Below are 11,770 nucleotides of genomic sequence, written 5' to 3' on the forward strand. Positions count from 1 at the left end.
CTGGGGCCAGGGAGGGCCTTGGCGGGGCTTCTTCGCACTCCCGCTGGCCTTGCAGGTCCACCGCCGGGCCCCTGATGTCAGGGGGTGTGGCATATGCTAATGAGTTATGCTAATGAGTTCCCCTAGCTCTTTTTCTATGAAATGACCCCTGGATCTGACACAGGTACGAATGCCTGATGGATCTAAAGGGAGTGATCAGACAGCAACATCTGGGAAGCATCCCGCAGTCGTCAACAACCCCTGCTGCTCTGCTACGGAAGCGGAGTTAAAAGACACCAGGGAAAGTCCGGTAGGAAACGGGTTCCGATGGGCCACGGACGGACTTTCCCTTGTCTGATCACGCAAGCACGCATGCATGCCATCGGGATGGTCTGATAGTGCCAGGGCTATTTTGGGGCAGGAACGTGCAGGAACGGAGTTCCGGCTGGCTTCAGAGTTGGCCACGCCCACTACAGCCAAAACCTCTGTGCGCGTGGGCTACAGAGGGAAGGCCTGGACTCCGAGGCAGTTGGGCCAGGGGGCCCCCTGGAAGGATCGGGGAGGCATTTAAATGTCTCCCCGTGCCTTCCCTGGCCTGTCCGAGGGCCAGCTTGCCGGGGCTCCCTGCAGCCATGGGTGCCTGGGCAAGCCAAGGGAAGGCATGGGGGTGTGGCCTAACATGCTAATGAGTTCCTGCTGCTGGGTGTGGCCTGTTATGCTAATGAGTTCCTTCTAGGCTTTTTCTACAAAAAAAAAAGCCCTGGATAATGCCATCCCGGCTCAGTGCCGTTCCCCACCCCCCTTTGCAGTATGTGCACCATCGCACAATCCAGAGGGGGCCCTCATTGCGGAGGTGCGATTCCTCGTTTAAGCGCATGGGGAACGAATGGCCAAAAAAGAGAGACTCACCTGCAGTTGCATCTGATCACACAGTGACAGGCTGCTAGGGTTGCCAGGTCTGGGTTGGAAAATACCTGGGGACTTTGGGGATGGGGCCAGGAGAGGGCGGGGTTTGGGGAGGGGAGGGGCCTCAGCATGGCACAATGCCACAGAGTCCGCCCTTCGAAGCAGCCATTTTCTCCAGGGGAGCTGATCTCTGTCAGCTGGAGATCAGTTGTAAAAGCGGGAGATCCCCAGGCCCCACCTGGAGGCTGGCAACCCTACGGGCCGCGCCTGCAGCTACGAAGAAGGGATGTGTGATCTCGCAACTGTGTGTCAAATTCCTCTGGAGGAGATCGCCTCGCTTCCCCTCCACTTCAGCCGGCGCGTGTGACTGCAACCGTAGTGAATTAATTGAACCTCTGGAAGGACTTGGGGCAGTCAGATGACAATGCGCAACTGCATTATTCCTGGCTTCCAAACATGAATTTGGAGAATTTTTAAAATAATCTTATACTGCTTTCTAAAGACACACAGAAACTTGGGTTTTGGCTGGTCTTTAGGGGAACGGAATCGCAAAGCTGAGGGGTATAGCTGGGTTTGCCAACCTCCAGGTGGTGGCTGGAGACCTCCTGGGATTACAACTGATCTCCAGGCAACAACCAGTTCCCTGGAGAAAATGGCTACTTTGGGAGGTGGACTCCGTAGCATTACACCCCATGGAAGGCCCTCCCCTCCCTAAATCCTGCCCTCCTCAGGCTCCACCCTCAAAACCGTCAGGTATTTCCCGGCCCCAAGATGGCAACTCTAGATATAGCCCTCTTTGTGGCCTCAAGTTGGTGTCTAGATGGTGCATCCCCGGCCATTCTTCCAGTGGTTGTGCACCAAAGGAAACCACGTAGATGTGTATAGGCTATTGAGGGCATTATAGCAAATCCGTTTATTACCAAGGAGCCATGGTTGCCAAGCTCCAGGTGGTGCCTGGGGATCTCCCAGAATTACAACTGATCTCCAGGCCACAGAGATCAGTTCCTCTGGAGAGATTGGCACCTACAGAGCGTGGACTCTATGGCATCACCTCACTGCCAAGGTCCCTCCTTTCCCCAGACTCCACCGTCCCCAGGCTGTAGCCCCAATTCTCCAGGGATTTCCTGCGCCAGAGTTTGCAACCCTACTGAGGGACCATATTTCTTTCATTGGCATTGCTTGCCAATCTATTGTCAACCAGTTTCCAGAACTAAGATGCTGGTTCTTACCTAGAAAGCCCTTCAGGTCTTGGGCATACAATCTCCTTCCCCTCCCCACAACAGACACCCTGTGAGGTAGGTGGGGCTGAACCGGTGAGGAGTCACAAGCTGGTTGCAACCTGGAGGTTGACAATGCGCAGCGACATCATTCCTGGCTTCCAAACGTGAATTTGGAGAATTTTTAAAATAATCTTATACTGCTTTCTAAAGACACACAGAAACTTGGGTTTTGGCTGGTCTTTAGGGGAACGGAATCGCAAAGCTGAGGGGTATAGCTGGGTTTGCCAACCTCCAGGTGGTGGCTGGAGACCTCCTGGGATTACAACTGATCTCCAGGCAACAACCAGTTCCCTGGAGAAAATGGCTACTTTGGGAGGTGGACTCCGTAGCATTACACCCCATGGAAGGCCCTCCCCTCCCTAAATCCTGCCCTCCTCAGGCTCCACCCTCAAAACCGTCAGGTATTTCCCGGCCCCAAGATGGCAACTCTAGATATAGCCCTCTTTGTGGCCTCAAGTTGGTGTCTAGATGGTGCATCCCCGGCCATTCTTCCAGTGGTTGTGCACCAAAGGAAACCACGTAGATGTGTATAGGCTATTGAGGGCATTATAGCAAATCCGTTTATTACCAAGGAGCCATGGTTGCCAAGCTCCAGGTGGTGCCTGGGGATCTCCCAGAATTACAACTGATCTCCAGACCACAGAGATCAGTTCCTCTGGAGAGATTGGCACCTACAGAGCGTGGAGTCTATGGCATCACCTCACTGCCAAGGTCCGTCCTTTCCCCAAACTCCACCGTCCCCAGGCTGTAGCCCCAAATCTCCAGGGATTTCCTACGCCAGAGTTTGCAACCCTACTGAGGGACCATATTTCTTTCATTGGCATTGCTTGCCAATCTATTGTCAACCAGTTTCCAGAACTAAGATGTTGGTTCTTACCTAGAAAGCCCTTCAGGTCTTGGGCATACAATCTCCTTCCCCTCCCCACAACAGACACCCTGTGAGGTAGGTGGGGCTGAGAAAGCTCTTCTGAGGACTGCTCTTGAGAGAACAGCTCTGAGAGAACTGTGACTGACCCAAGGTCACCCAGCTGGCTCCATGTGAAGGAGTGGGGAATCAAACCCAGTTCTCCAGATCAGAGTCTGCCAATCTTAACCACTACTGAGCATGGAGACTGGGGAGGGAGGTCAGCAGAGTTATAATGCCTTAGCATCCACCCCTCCAAAGCAGCCATTTTCTCCAGGGGAACTGATCTCTGTCGCCCGGAGAGCAGTTGCCATCCCCAGAGATCTCCAGGCCACACCTGGAGGTTGGCAACCCTAATATCAGCCCACAAGGCAACTTTTTGCGAATTGTCCTACCCTCTTTGGGCAAGCCATAGTTCTCTCAGAGCTGTTCTCTCAAGAGCAGTCCTCAAAAGAGCTCTCTCAGCCCCACCTCCTTCACAGGGTGTCTGTTGTGGGGAGGGGAAGGAGTTTGTAAGCCACTCTGAGACTCCTGAGTGAAGGGCGGGGTAAAAATCCAATCTCCTCCTCCTCCTCCTCCTCCTCCTCTTCTTCTTCTTCTTCCTCCTCCTCCTCTTGGGTTGCCAGGTCCCCGCTGGCCACCGACAGGGGGATGGGGGTGTAGACTTGCCAGTTCCAGGTTGGGAAACTCCTGGAGAGAAAGAGCCTGGGGAGGACAGGGACCTCAGTGGGGTACAAAGTCATATAGAGTCGAAAGCCGTCCATATTCTCCGGGGGGAACTGACCTCTGTAGTCTGGAGCAGTGTTCCCTCTAAGCTGAGTTAGTGTGAGCTAGCTCACAGTTTTTTAGCCTCCAGCTCACAGATTTTTGTCTTAGCTCAGGAAGGAGGGCTCCAGAGCAAACTAATTTATGCAGCAGCCAAATCGCTCACTCACAGTTTTAATGCCAGTAGCTCACAAAGTAGAATTTTTGCTCACAGGACTCCACAGCTTAGAGGGAACATTGGTCTGGAGATGAACTGCGATTCCAGGGGGTCCCCAGGTCCCGCCTGGAGGCTGGCATGAGAACACATTTGGCTGCTATGGACTTTTCTCAGTGGCCGCCCTCGGCCTTTGGGATGGCCTCCCAGAAGAACTTAGGAACTGGAGAAGCAGAAGCGTAAACCCACCATCCCTTAGGGAATGCAAAATGAGTTGTGTGGTTCTGCTTCAGTTCGGGTTTCCAACTCTGGCTTGGGGAATCCCTGAACACTTGTGGGGGTTCCTGGAGAGGGTGGAATATGGGGAAGGGCGGAAGGCCAGCAGGGACGTGACCAGTGTTCCCCCTAAGCAGAGTTAGTGTGAGCTAGCTCACAGTTTTTTAGCCTCCGGCTCACACATTCCTCCTTCGTGGAAATGCGCATAGGACATGAGGGCCGGGTTTTGTTAATTACTTTTTTTAATGGGAACTACGTCCAGTTTTGGGGAAATTCTGCTTGTGAATGTAGACTTATACCCAAGAGTAATAGATTTTCCCCTACCAGTGAATCTGGGTGAAAATCCAGTGGGTTTTTTTGGTTTAGTTTTTTTTTAAGGGGTACCGTTACTCATATATAAGGCTGTACCGATTTCTGCCAAGTTCCCCTCAGGACTTGGGAGACCCCCTCCCCCCAAAGTTGCCAATACTCAGTACCAGTCAGTACCACCATACCCCCCCCCAAAAAAGGCCAACTTCCAGGAGAGCCAGTTTGGTGTAGTGGTTAAGTGTGCGGACTCTAATCTGGGAGAACCAGGTTTGATTCCCCACTCCTCCACTTGCAGCTGTTGGATGACCTTGGGCAAGTCATCGTTCTTTCAGAGCTGTTCTCTCAGGAGCAGTCCTCGAAAGAGCTCTCTCAGCCCCACCTACCTCACAGGGTGTCTGTTGTGGGAATGGGAAGGAAAAGGAGTTTGTAAGATGCTCTGAGACTCCAAGTGAAGGGCAGGGTACAATATGACTCCTGTCCCTCTCCCCCCCACCCAACCTAATTTTTATACACAACTGGGTGAGTTTGAGTTTGTGCTCTTGGCACTGCACATGTCCTCATTATCAACCCATCCCAGCCATGTGCCGGCTCGTCTATCGACACTGTCACAACCCAGAAGAAGAATGAGACTTAGGGCTGCCAAGTCCCCCCGGGGGGTGGGGAAATCCCCGCCCCAGAGGCCCGTTCCCCGCCGCTGGCGGATCAAGCCCCGGGGGGAACCCCAGCCCGGCGTGCGCGTCACCAGGAAGTGACGTTATGACGCCGGGCATGCTGGGGGCGGGACCAAGACCATCCGAGGGGGGAACTCTATGTTTCCCCCTTGGATGGTCGTGGCCCCACCCCCAGCATGCCTGGCGTCATAATGTCACTTCCTGGTGATGTGCGTGCGGTGCGCGCACGCTTTGCGCACGCGCACACGCGACGATTTTCGACTTGGCAACCCTAATGAGACTCCCCTCTCTGGTGCACAAAAGTCCCGCTTAGGGTAGGGTTGCCAGGTCTGGGTTGGAAAATACCTGAAGACTTTGGGGGTGGATCTGGGAGAGAGTGGGGTTTGGGGCAGGGAGGGGCCTCAGCATGGTACAATGCCATAGAGTCCACCCTTCAAAGCAGCCATTTTCTCCAGGGGAAATTATCTCGGTACTCCGGAGATCAGGTGTAAAAGCGGGGGGATCTCCAGGCCCCACCTGGAGGCTGGCAACCTTAGCTTAGGGCCATGAGGAGGAAGTGCATCTTGCCAAATCCTTGGCTATGAATAGCTGCCATCGACTGCAATGGGGTCTCTCTGGGCGTGGCCCGAGAGACAGCCAGGAGGGGCTTGTGCCTGCAAAGGGGTCTGGGGGGTGGGGCTGGTGATAGTCAGGAACAGAGCGTTTTGCAGTTGCAGCAGCCGATGCTGGTGTGGTCGGGACAGACCGATCTTGATGGGAAAGGAAGGGCGGGAGCTGAGGGAATGGAAAAGAGGCTCCAAAAGGGCATTTGACAGAGACGCCCGAAAGGCAGACGAGGCCCACCCAGCTGAGCTCAGCACCGCGACTCAGCTGGGGGTAATGGAACGCACAGCTGCCCAGGCACATGGCAGTGCGGGAACTGGTGTGTGAGGGTTCGGCTGCCGGGGGCTGCGGCCTCCTGACCATGGGCAGCCCCACATGTTCCGAGACGCTGAGGCTCTGATAACTCACGCTTCTGGGCAATGTGCTAAAGGCAGGCGGAAGGAGGAGAACTTGCACATCACGCCTGTGGCGCGATGTGGGCTTGCGTGATGGGCACTGCGTGGCACGAGACGCCATTCCCACATCGGGTTTTTTTTAACCGCTTCTCAGAATATCTAAAGAGAGCCAGAAAATTAAGTCTTTTGGCCTAAGCCACAAGAGAGCTTTTGAACGTGGAGCAATAACACGTGGAACGCCAGTCCTGCATTCTGCTTCTCCAAAAGGCTTCTGCATGCGTGCGTGCATGGAGAGCAGGGGGAACAGCATGCTTGTATTAGGGTTGCCAACCTCCAGTTGGGGCCTGGAGATCTCCCAGAATTACAGCTGTTCTACAGACAGGGCCGGCTCGCTCACTAGGCAAACTAGGCGTTCGCCTAGAGCACGCCGGCCTTTGGGGTGCCAAACTGCACCCGCCCCCCTGCACCCACCAAAAGCCCTGCAGCAGCTCCCGATGAGTCCTGAGACTTACCCATCCAGTTCAGGAGTGGGATATCTGCATTGTACCCTCCCCAGAGTTTATTCTTCATCGGGGATATCTACCTCGTCCTCCATGCCTTCACTGTTTGCATCACGTCCTATTTTTGTCCTAGTTTCATGCTCACTTTGGGAGAAGCGTTGCCAATAGCCTGGAAGGGGGGGGGAATAACACCCCGACCGGTTAACCAGGGGCAGGGTTGCCAACCTCCGGGTGAGGCCTGGAGACCTCCCAGAATCACAAATTACCTGCAGATGACCGAGATTGGTTCCTCTGGAGGGTGTGCTTTATGGAATCATATACCCAGTGAGCTCCCCCCCCCCTTCCCCAAACTCAGCCGTCCCCAGGCCCCACCAGATCTCCCAATTCAGAGTGGGTCACCCCACCGAGGCTCAATGGCATGTTATTTAGCAGGCGATGTTATCAACCTCTGCGCCATTTCCACACATTGCGCTTCTCTTAAAGTGGCAAGGGATTTATTTTTCTCCGGGGGGTTGGCAACCCTTTTGAGAGACAACATCTCAGGAACACGGAAATGGGAGGTGGGGTGGGGGGAGCAATTCCACGTCTGAAAGGACAGGTTGGCAGGGGTTGCCCTCTACGCTGGTGTTTGGCGCCACCTTCTGGATGAACATTGCAATGGCAGTGAGGAGCCCACCTGTAAACTCTCCCTACGGCTTCACCTGCATGCCCTCCTCTCGACAGCTGGAATCGAATCTCCCTTTCCTGCTTTACTTTGACATTACGTGAGCCTCAATGAAAGCTAGGCAGTGCTCCCACTTATCCACAGTTTGAACCCAGGGGTGAAAAGTGGATTTACAAATCCTTAGTGAGTAACCCAGGCTAGGTTTAATATCAGTGCTGATCTAACACTGAACGATGGTTAATGCAGGTAAACTGAACGAGGGTGAAAGGAGGTAAGGGGAAAGGGGGATGGGGGGGGGGGGGTATAAGGAAGGGACATGGGATCCAGCATCATCTTCCCGTGCCCTGTGCGAGAGCCAGTTTGGTGTAGTGGTTCAGAGCGGCAGACTCTAATCTGGAGAACTGGGTTCGATTCCTCACTCCTTCACATGGAGCCAGCTGGGGGACCTTGGGTCAGTCACAGTTCTCTCAGAGCTGTTCTCTCAAGAGCAGTTCTCTCAGAGCTCTCTCAGCCCCACCTACCTTACAGGGTGTCTGTTATGGGGGGAGGAAGGGAAAGGAGGTTGTAAATCACTCTGAGACTCTGAAGGTTGGGGAATAAATCCAATCTCTTCTTAATATTCTTCTTCTTCTTCTACTTCTTCTTCTTCTTCTTCGTTCTGGTTAAGCAACAGGGAATCTTTTATGTATTGTATTTGTGTTCGTCTTTTGCCATCAAGTAACAGCCAACACATGCGACCCCCAGGGGTCATTTTGTAGAAAAAGAGGTGCAGGAGCTCATTAGCATAACTCATTAGCATAACTTATTTGCATATGCCACACCCCCTGACATCACCAGAAGTACGTCAGAAGGCAACACCCACCTCTCAGGCTCCACTGGACTGTTTTGGATTCCTAGCTGTTGGGGGGTGGGGGGAACGTGCAGATGTGTCCCTCGCAGAGGAGGGAGAGCTTGTACCTGAATAAAACATGGTCTTAAAGGTGCCACTGGACTGTTTTGGACTGAGGGGCCAGGGGGGACCTCTGCAATTTACCTGGCTGCTTCCTGCTCTGACTGAGGGCTGCTGGGAGCAGGGGGTGGGGCTTCTTGCATGTGCCTGCCCCCTGGGCTCTTTACTGCCGGAGCTCCGCTCCTGTGCGCTCCTGCAGGAAATGACCCCTGGTGACCCCATAGGGTTTTCAAGGCAAGGGACATTCGGAGGTGGTTTGCCATGGCCTGCTTCTGTCCAGCAACCCTGGGCTTTCTTGGTGGCCTCCCATCCAAGTAGGAACCGGGGCCGACCCTGCTTAGCTTCCACAACCTCACAAGATCAGGCTAGCCTGGGCTGTCCAGGTCAGGGCGTTTTATCCATGTTCGGCTCTAATTCTAAAATGGTAACCCTTTCTGTGTGCCGTCTTTGTATTTATACCCAGCTTTTCTTCCCCAGGAGCTGCGGTGGCTCCAGTGGTTAAGACGCTGAACTGCAGGCTGTGGAAGGTCGGTAGTTCAGCAGTTCGAGACCCGAGTTGCCGCATGACGGAGTGAGCTCCCGTCTCTAGTTCCAGCTCCTGCCAGCCTAGCAGTTCGAAAGCAAGAAATTGCAAGTAGATAAATAGGGACCACTTCGGTGGGAAGGTGACAGCATTCCGTGCGCCTTGGTGTTTAGTCATGCCGGCCACATGACCACGGAAACGTCTTCAGACAGTGCTGGGTCTTCGGCTTTGAAACGGAGATGAGCACCGCAACCCTAGAGTCGGATTCGACTGGCTTTCGAGCAAGGGAACCTTTACCTTTACCTTTTTTCTTCCCCAGCGGAGCCCTGAAGTGGCTTTAGAAACCTGCTGCTCTTCCCTGATTTTCATCCTCACAAAAGCAACCCCGTGTGGTAAATTTGTCTGAAAGTGTGTGACCGGCCCAAGGTCACCCAGTGAGCTTCCATGGCAGAGTGGAGGTTCGAGCCGACACTCTAACCACACCGAGGGATGCCAGCTGGCCAGGAGAAATAAGCCCTGCCCTTTTCGCAGAGTGTGGAAATGGGCAGGTGAAGATTTGCACAACATGGAGGCAAATCGCTTCATCTGGTATTTACAACAGATCATGTGAATATTAAAAGGGATCACTAGAGGGACCGGTTTAAAAGATGGCGACCGGCACTGTGCCAACTCTCAGAGGGTACACTAGCAAACCCAACACAGTCCCGTAAGCCCGGACTCTCTCTGATGACCTTTCACCCTCACCACAAACCTGCAAGGTAGGCTAGACGGAGCCAGTCGTCTGTACAGCTAACTTTTATCCCACAGGCTTGTTGGGAGGATGAAGACACCAAACCAGACATAACCCGACACCTTCCGAGCGTGGCGAAACATAATAAATCAGGCATTTCGGCTAGCCATCAAAACTGATGGGCCTTAAGCTAGTAAATAATAATTTTCCCTTCACACGGCTCGGTGCCTCCCATCAAGCGGGCCCTCATTTGTGAAAGCTTTTGCCAGCGGAGGCCCGAGTCTTGAGGACGCCCCCCCCCCCCCCCAACTTCAGAGGCTTTCAAATTGGCCTCTGCACAACCCTGGGATTCATAGGAAACCTACGTGTGTGTGTGGGGGGGACCTCTGTTCAAAGGTTGCCGTCACTGACCCGCTGGAATGCCCGGGTGTAGGGGAGTGTTAGATTTCTTCTGAGGGGGACTGTCTGTTCACACACAGGCTGAGGCCTAACATGTCAGGCTGGTCCCCAAGGTGACCTATTCATTTATTTCTTTACTTTGTTCATACCCCGGCTTTCTCCTCAGTGGAGACCCAAAGCGGCTGGCATCCTTCTCCTCTCCTCAGTTTTATCCTCACAAACAACCCTGTGGGGTAGGTTAGGCTGAGAGCATGTGACCGGCCCAAGGACGCCCAGCAAGGTAGGGATGCCAGCCTCCAGGCGGGCAACAAACACAGAGGAAACACGGCAAGGTTTTTTGTTTGTTTGTTTTTAATAAGAATTTTTATTTTATATCAGACAAACAATAAACAAACTATTGTGTAGTGGGTTGCCGCAGGGACGAACGACAGACAACGACGTAGTGCATAGCACGCTTTATTGGTACACAACAAGAACAACCAACAACGGCCGGCGGCCAACTATATACACAACCAGGGGACACACCCCTGGGTCCCATTGGCGGGTTTGAATCTCCCGCCACGGTCCCATTGGTTCCCCCAGTGGAGGGACTAGGATCCTAGTCCCTATTGTTAAGCCGGACTCAAGCTCAGGAGTATGCGCTGGCCTCTGGTGGCGGTCAGCGGACACAACACAAACAAACATAAATACATACAGATTTGGGGGTTCCAGTACATCTTTGTTATATCCAGGACTATTTTTGGGCAGGAACGCACAGGAACGGAGTTCCGGCTGGCTCCCAAGTTGGCCACACCCAGCAGGAACTCATTAGCATAATAGGCCACACCCAACTGCAGAAACTCATTAGGATTGGCTACATTAGGGGTGTGTGGCCTAACATGCAAAGGAGTTCCTGCAACAAAAAGAGCCTTGACAACAAGGTAAACAGAATAAGAAGCAAAAGGGGTGTGTGGCTGGATGACCACACTTCTGGTAACATGGGGGTGCGGCCTAATATGCTAATGAGCTGTGCTGCCAGGGGTGTGGCCTAATATGCTAAAGAGTGTCTGCTGTTGGGTGTGGCCTATTATGCTAATGAGTTCCTGCTGGGCTTTTTCTACAAAAAAAGCCCCGATAAATACATACAGATTTGGGGGTTCCAGTACATCTTTGTTATATCCAGGACTATTTTTGGGCAGGAACGCACAGGAACGGAGTTCCGGCTGGCTCCCAAGTTGGCCACACCCAGCAGGAACTCATTAGCATAATAGGCCACACCCAACTGCAGAAACTCATTAGGATTGGCTACATTAGGGGTGTGTGGCCTAACATGCAAAGGAGTTCCTGCAACAAAAAGAGCCTTGACAACAAGGTAAACAGAATAAGAAGCAAAAGGGGTGTGTGGCTGGATGACCACACTTCTGGTAACATGGGGGTGCGGCCTAATATGCTAATGAGCTGTGCTGCCAGGGGTGTGGCCTAATATGCTAAAGAGTGTCTGCTGTTGGGTGTGGCCTATTATGCTAATGAGTTCCTGCTGGGCTTTTTCTACAAAAAAAGCCCTGAGTTAGTCGATGTTGTAACCCCGATCGTAGTGTTCTCTGGGGTATATATGGGGAAAGGCGGTCCCTCGGGTATGTCGGACCCTGGCCATAAAGGGCTTTAATGGTAAGAACCAGCACCTTGAAGCGAATTCAGTATGCTATTGTCAGCCAGTGCAGTTCCTTCAGCCCAGGCCGGATGTGCTTCCATCTAGGAAGGCCCATCAGAAGCCTGGCACCAGC

The sequence above is a fragment of the Gekko japonicus genome, unplaced genomic scaffold, assembly GCF_001447785.1.
Source record: "Gekko japonicus isolate JY-2015 unplaced genomic scaffold, Gekko_japonicus_V1.1 scaffold641, whole genome shotgun sequence".
NCBI lineage: Eukaryota > Metazoa > Chordata > Lepidosauria > Squamata > Gekkonidae > Gekko > Gekko japonicus.